The following is a 7,474-nucleotide window of genomic DNA, read 5'->3' on the forward strand; positions in this document are numbered from 1 at the left end:
AGACGGGTGAAAGAAGACCATGTTTGGTGGGACGGGGATTCGAACCCGCGACCCGCAGATTGCGAGTCAAGCGCCCTAACCTCCATGGCCATGCTGGGCCACTATCATAAGAACCAATAGTCTTGTTTCCAGTGTAGATAGAAACGCCGTCTCTGATTATATGAAAGAAAAGTGCAGTTTTAAGGTTTTGTTCCAAGTTGGCAAAGGCATCATTGCTCCTGTTTTTATTATTTTTAGGAATGAGAAATACGATCCGCTGTTTATATGAATAAGAAAGGAAGACAGACACACATATTGCGTATTATTCTGTTGAAACAGCGTTATCAAACTCCGTGTCCATATCATAACGTTGATGTTTCTATTGATTACAGTAAATATACTGTATTATAGGAGTAAATAACTGAAAATATCAGCATAAAAATGACCATTGACACCTTCCATAGTAATTGTGATGCAGGAAGTATGATTTAGCGCAAAGCTACATAATGGGGAATCGAACCCCGGATTTTGGCGTTATAGTTCCTGAAACTTATTGCTGGCCCACCGGGGACTGTAGGAAGTATGTTAATCTATTTAATAAACTAAATAATAACACTATATGAAATTGGGAACGCGACTAAGATGGAATGGATAACAGAAAAACTTAAATAAACAGATAAATTGAAAACAAAAATCCTTCAGTGGCTAGTCCTATCCAAAATGTACACACGTTGTAAATGGATATGTGTCACTACGAGATCTGAAGCAGTAAGTAATGATATAGGAAGGTTAAATGTAAGAAGTGGTTATATTTACTTGTTTATTATCTGGGCCATCTGTGCTGTAACCACTTTGGGTATCGAAATCCAGTTTTTAGCGTTATAAGCCTTCAGACTTACCGGCGCCGAGTCACTCTGGGGGAGGGGGGAGGGGGGGAGTAATTATGAAAATAAAAGTACTAACGATTTCTTTTACGTGCGTATAAATATGCTTACGTTTCATCTTACAGAAAATTCAGTGATTTCAGACTATATATAAAAACAACACATGCGTCACGTATGGAATTAAAGTACAGGCATTTCCATGTTGTTTTATCAACATGTGGGGGATGGGGAAGCAGTTCATTTCTGCTGGTCCTGCTAAGATTCGGATTTTATCAGAATTATATTTTTAAGACAACCGAAAGCAGCTTGAAAAGACATGGTTAATAATCTTTCTCATAATCCGGAACATTATTGAATTACAACGGTCTGAAATTTTTAGGAAGTTTAATAATCGTTCTTATAATCCGGAACATTATTGAATTACAACGGTCTGAAATTTTTAGGAAGTTTAATAATCGTTCTTATAATCCGGAACATTATTGAATTACAACGGTCTGAAATTTTTAGGAAGTTTAATAATCGTTCTTATAATCCGGAACATTATTGAATTACAACGGTCTGAAATTTTTAGGAAGTTTAATAATCGTTCTTATAATTCGGAACATTATTGAATTACAACGGTCTGAAATTTTTAGGAAGTTTATAAACTTACCGTTAAGTTCGTATAAGCCAGGGATTGGTGTATCACTCGTTCTTATGAGCGTAACATAGAGCGCTCGCTCTCGTAGTAGAACACTCACACGCGAGGGATATATGCCGGCAAACGGAGGTACAGTCAGAAACCGGTGCTAATAATAGCCGTCCACTCAGTTGTCCTGTACGGATCAGTTTTCAAACAGCCATTTTTGGAACAAGTCCCTCCTTTTCTACACCACCTTCCCTTTCAACTGGTTGACTCAGGTTTTACTGAAAAATTGTACACAAACGGGTCCAATATTTGTGTGTGTGTTATTAGTGTAGGTAATGCTACAAATTACAATAGAAATCAGGTTGACTCATATAGATACGTGTGCGTGTGTTTGTGTGCTGCATCGTCATTTCTTTTTCTGAGGGGGAGTAGAGTGAAACACTGCTATGAACAGGTGGCCTCCAAGAAATCTACCAATCATTGCACCGAAAAAGTCACCCACGACTTCTTACATTACTATGGCACGTTGCAAATAAGTGTTGAAATTTAGGCAAACGGTCATAAGGTTTGATGAATATTCTCGATTTGCACGCCATGTTTTTTCAAGTTTGGTAATAGGACAGACAAGGGTATCTTTGGAAAGATACGTAAGGGATGAGTCAAACTCTAATTTCGCGTTTGTTCCTGGCCTACTCCACTTCTGTACAAGTAGCGGTTCACGTCAGATGACAAGAATTTTCTAAACAACAACGTTTTCCAAAGTTTCTAATTAACAGAATTAACCTTGACTAAGTTCAGTTTTCTTTTTTAGTATAAAACATTCCAGAAAAAATTTAAATCTTGAATTTCGTACAGAAAAAGAGAGAGAGAGAGAAAAGGATTAGACACAAATATAACTAAATATGATACATACACATTTGTTCCTATAAGAAAGACACTATCACTGTCCTCTTCAGTGGCTAGTGGTCACTTTGAATTTAGTTAACTAAATTTTAATACACAACTAAACTGGTTTGGTGTTATTAATTTTAAATTTTCCTGAAATTTAAAACAATGGTGACTGTAGACGTACAACACTTGCTAACAATCTCAGTGTTCAAGCATAACTAATATATAATGATTATCATAGCCACACGTGTCTAAAACGGTCTTCAGTACTAACTGTCTGTGCATTTATGATCGATGCAAGTGCAATCAGCCATAAGACATATTCGAAGGTGTTATTTTTTGGATAGAAAAACCTCGCAATCGCTTACAGTATTGAATGTTTTAATATATTAAAATTATTTTGTATAGTTGAAAGTAGAATAAGCTAACTGACAAACACGCAATATTTATTTCTGGTTGGAAAACAACAACACACATTAATTAACACGCAACTGGTTTTATCATTGCTTGTTTTCGTATTTAGTTCCAGTGTGTAATTGTTTGTTTGTAATTTAGCACAAAGCTACACAATGGGCTACCTGTGCTCTGCCACCATGGGTATCGAAACGCGGTTTTTAGCGTTGTAAGTCCGGAGACATACCGGTGTACCACTGGGGGGGGGGGGCAGTATGTAATACCAGCCAAATAAAAACCACAAACATGTTTCTTTAAAGTTGAAACAAACAAGCCAATGCCCGAAAAATTATTCATTCCTAATATTAAACCTTTTTGACGTTTATTATCTGAAGGTCGAACCTACCAACTGAACAAACACAGCGAATTTATTAATTAATTCAATATATATGTGTATATTTTTGGTCCGATAAATTTTCAATGTAACAGTAAAATTTACATTTAACAAGGTCACCTGTTAAACTAACTGAAGCTTTCCTTTACGAAACTTCTAAGGATCAAAATATCGGGGTGGGCGTGGCTTTGTCTTTAGCGTTAATCTGAGAGTTCACGGTTCGCGACCTGCTGTCAAAACAACGCGCTCCTTACTTTTGGGTCTTGGGCGCGCTAGAAGAGTGACGTCATGTGCCGCTATTCGATCAGAGGAGAGAAGCCTACAAGTTAACGCTTGGTGCTGTTTCCTAACTGCCTTCCCTCTAGTCCAAAATGAGGTATGGCATTTAGCCCTTGCGTAATTTTTCGCGAAATTCTGAAACAAAAGATCGAAATAGTACAGTTTATTACACTTTAAGATTTTTATGACGTCATACAGTATGTACCTGTATTTTCTTTCTGATGAAAGCACCAATAATTTAAGTTATTTATACACTGTGAGCTATTACTAAGAAGCTCGAAACAAATGCCTATTATTTTGAAAGTTATCGCAATATGTCACTTTCAAACTTATTCCTACTGTAAGCAAGGTCTATTAGCTATTTCACTGGTGCCAGGCTCTTAATCTCTATATCTATATCTTTTATCAAATGTGTAATTAATGTTTCATTACTTTATGATTGGATTGATGTGGTTATAAGGAATTCATAAAAAAAAACCATTAAAATGTTTGTTTGTTTTGGAATTTCGCGCAAAGCTACACGAGGGCTATCTGCGCTAGCCGTCCCTAATTTAGCAGTGTAAGACTAGAGGGAAGGCAGCTAGTCATCACCACCCACCGCCAACTCTTGGGCTACTCTTTTACCAACGAATAGTGGGATTGACCGTCACATTATAACGCCCCCACGGCTGAAAGGGCGAGTATGTTTGGTGGGATGCAGATTCGAACCCGCGACCCTCAGATTGTGAGTCGAGCGCCTTATCCACCTGGCCATGCCGGGCTCATATTAAAATGTTAAATGAGATACTCTACTCTAAACATTTATATGATTTGTTTAAAGTGTCAAATCAACTTTTCTTGCTAACCATGCATTCTTCGTGCTATATAAATGAGATATATGCCATGATGTTTATTATTTATTAGACAAACTTATTGTTGTAACCAAGGGCGGACTTAAGCCTAAATGCCTAGTCAGCTAAAAAATAAGGGGCCCGGCGGGCTCCATTCATACCAATAAATTACATCAAGCGAAAGCAAATAATTTCTACAGATAGCTGAATAAATTGATAAACTTAATAAATAAAATGAAATAAAATAGAGTTAAAGTAATCATAAACATTATATATATAAAGAGGCCCGGCCTAAAGAAGGGCACGGTCAGCTAAAGCTGACCGTTAAATCAGCCCCTGGTTGTAACATTTTTTATTCTTGAATGGGTTATTTTTTATTATTTGGAAAAAATAATGGAAGGTCCAGTACTCTTAATAATAATGAAAGCGTTTTCTTCGTCTATGAGTTCTAAAAATTTCACTTAAACAATGATAGGCTTATATTCACAAATAAATATAGTCTTACTAGAGATTCAATTTAATTTTCTTGTACGTACTGTACTTTTTGTGTCTCTAGTTCTTCGTTGAAAAACACAAACTCAACATTTACAACACTGAACTAACAGGCTGATTCAATAATAAATCAACAATATCCGAACAATACTTTCACTTGATTCTTGTTTTCATACTTTAATATGATTTCCTAAAGTTTAAAGAAAATTCAAGACTTGAAACCACAATATCATCACGTGACATAATTTACTCCCTTTGGAAAATTTATATAAACTTTTATTTTTTTAAAAAAAGTCTGAATTGTGAAATCCCTTGATCAACCCTATTACACAAAGAAAGCAATGGTATATTAAACTTAAACTTCTATAATTAGCTATAAAGTAACTATTCACAATTAACAACACTAATATTCATAAATATAAACATTACAGTCATTGACTGTATGAAATGTATAATTGTGATTAACAAAACAAAATATTTTTTTTTTACTTAATTACTGTTCCTAAGCTGTTTTGGTGGTTTACTTTTCGTGACTTATGGTATGACGATGAGATGGCTGTTTTGTCAATGGCACTTTCAAGAAAATTTTTGACATAAAGCTACATAGCCCAAAATAATATTTTTAAACTCACGAGCTCACTTAAATAACCGTTAATTTTGTTCCTATTTTCAGCGAGATAAAGAATATGACGAACAGTAAGAAAAATTCCATGAGGGTCAGCCCAGATGTTAGTAAATGAGATATTTTGGATTCAGCTTAAGCTAATGGACTTTCTTATGCATTTTATTTTCTATTTTCACATTATTATTTACTGTAGAATATCTGGTAGAAAATTCGTAATGGTATTTTTCACCTGATTGGCACCTTATGCATACATGGTTCAGGTTTGTCTCTAATTTTGACTATTAACCACAAAGAAGGCTGTCGGCTAGCAGAACCCGCCACGACAAGGGCTTTGTTTGTTTTAACTAAATAACAGGAATAAGTGTCACTCTTATAAAATACCTACAGCTGAAATTGTGGATCATGTTCAGTAGAATCACGGCGCGAACCTAGGATTTTATGACAAGTGGCCTGGTATACTAACCATTAGTCTATGCCTGGCCCTTGGTAATAGAATAACTCTAACAACGAGATGGGTTTTTTTTTTCAGTTGTTCTATACTCCTCCCAAGATGATTTTATTATTCTTGGAGTAACGCCCGTTGGAAACAAAGAAATCAAAGTACTGAAAGATACACGAAGCTTTCAATCTGAGTTTTTCTACAACAGAAACTAACTTCGCTCGATACATACACTAAAATATTAACAACCAATTTCGCGAGAACAAAAAAGAATTAAAAACAACAGAAAAGATCAACTGTTCAGAGATGTTTAAAAACAAACAATTATCAAAATAATTCTTCTATCCAAGTCCTTTCATAAAGGAATACATGTTTCTTACAAATAAAACACAGTTACGCAGCCAGTCGTATTTTGTTTAAATAAAAATTACCATTGTGTTAAGGTAACGGCTGAGTTTAAACATATATCTTGCACTGTGGTATATTACGCCTTTACAAGCCTAAGCCGTGTTTGTTGATATCTTTTCACATTTGTTTCTTCGTTTTTGTTTTTTGGATATTCGCACAAAGCTACTCGAGCAAACCGTCCATATTTTTGAACTGACTACCTAGAAGAAAGACAGCTAGCTAGTCAACAGTAATCACCGCCAGTTTCTGGGTTAGTCTAATCGAATGGTGAGATTTTATCGTCATTCTTATAACGCACCAGGCCCCAAAATGCGGGGCGCAAACCACAGATTTTCGGATTTAATCTGGCATACTAATAGTTTGGCCATCCTTGGTCCAGCTTTTCATATATTAAAGGCTTTTTGTAATATGCACTGTTTTATTTCGAGGAGAACGTTTCGATTTAAAATCAACTAATTCTCTAAACTCTTACTTTGGACAAGGCTTAGCATAGCCTGATGGTTAGAACGCTAGACTCGCAATTTGCTGGTCGCAAGTATGAATATATTTACCAAACCTGTTCGCCCTTCAGCCTTGAGGACATTATAATATGACGATCAATCCCACTTTTCGTTGGTAAACAAAAGTAGCCCAAGATTTGGTGGTGGATAGTGTTGACTAATTTCTTTCCCTCTGGTTTATCATTTCTAAATTAGGGACGACTAACTCAAAGTCTTCAAGTAGCTTTCTGCGAAATTAAAAAAAAAAAGATAACAACTTTGAATACATTTTAAGTATAATATATATATATATTCATATATTATATTAAGTTACGTTGTTTTTTTTTCTCGTCAAGTTTCACTTACATAGGAAATTTCATTGAACCCTATTTTCATCCTCCATACTTTCGGTATCTTCGATAATTTTTGTTTGTTTCAGAATTTCTCACAAAGCTATACCAGGACAGTCACTCTTATATCTCATCCTCCTGTCCCACGGTGGGACAGTGGTAAGTTTACAGACTTACATCGCTAAAATCCGGGGTTCGATTCCCTGTGGTGGACACAGCAGATAGCCCAATGTGGCTTTGTATTACAAGCCCCCCAGTGGCATGTCTGCGGATTTACAACGCTAGAAACCTGGTTTCGATTCCCGTGGTGAGCAGAGCACAGATAGCCAATTGTGTAGCATTGTACTTAACTTCAAACAAAACGAAATTAAATAGAGTTGTTTAAAACATTTGTTTAACAACAAGT

Source organism: Limulus polyphemus, unplaced genomic scaffold, assembly GCF_000517525.1.
Source record: "Limulus polyphemus unplaced genomic scaffold, Limulus_polyphemus-2.1.2 Scaffold835, whole genome shotgun sequence".
Lineage (NCBI taxonomy): Eukaryota > Metazoa > Arthropoda > Merostomata > Xiphosura > Limulidae > Limulus > Limulus polyphemus.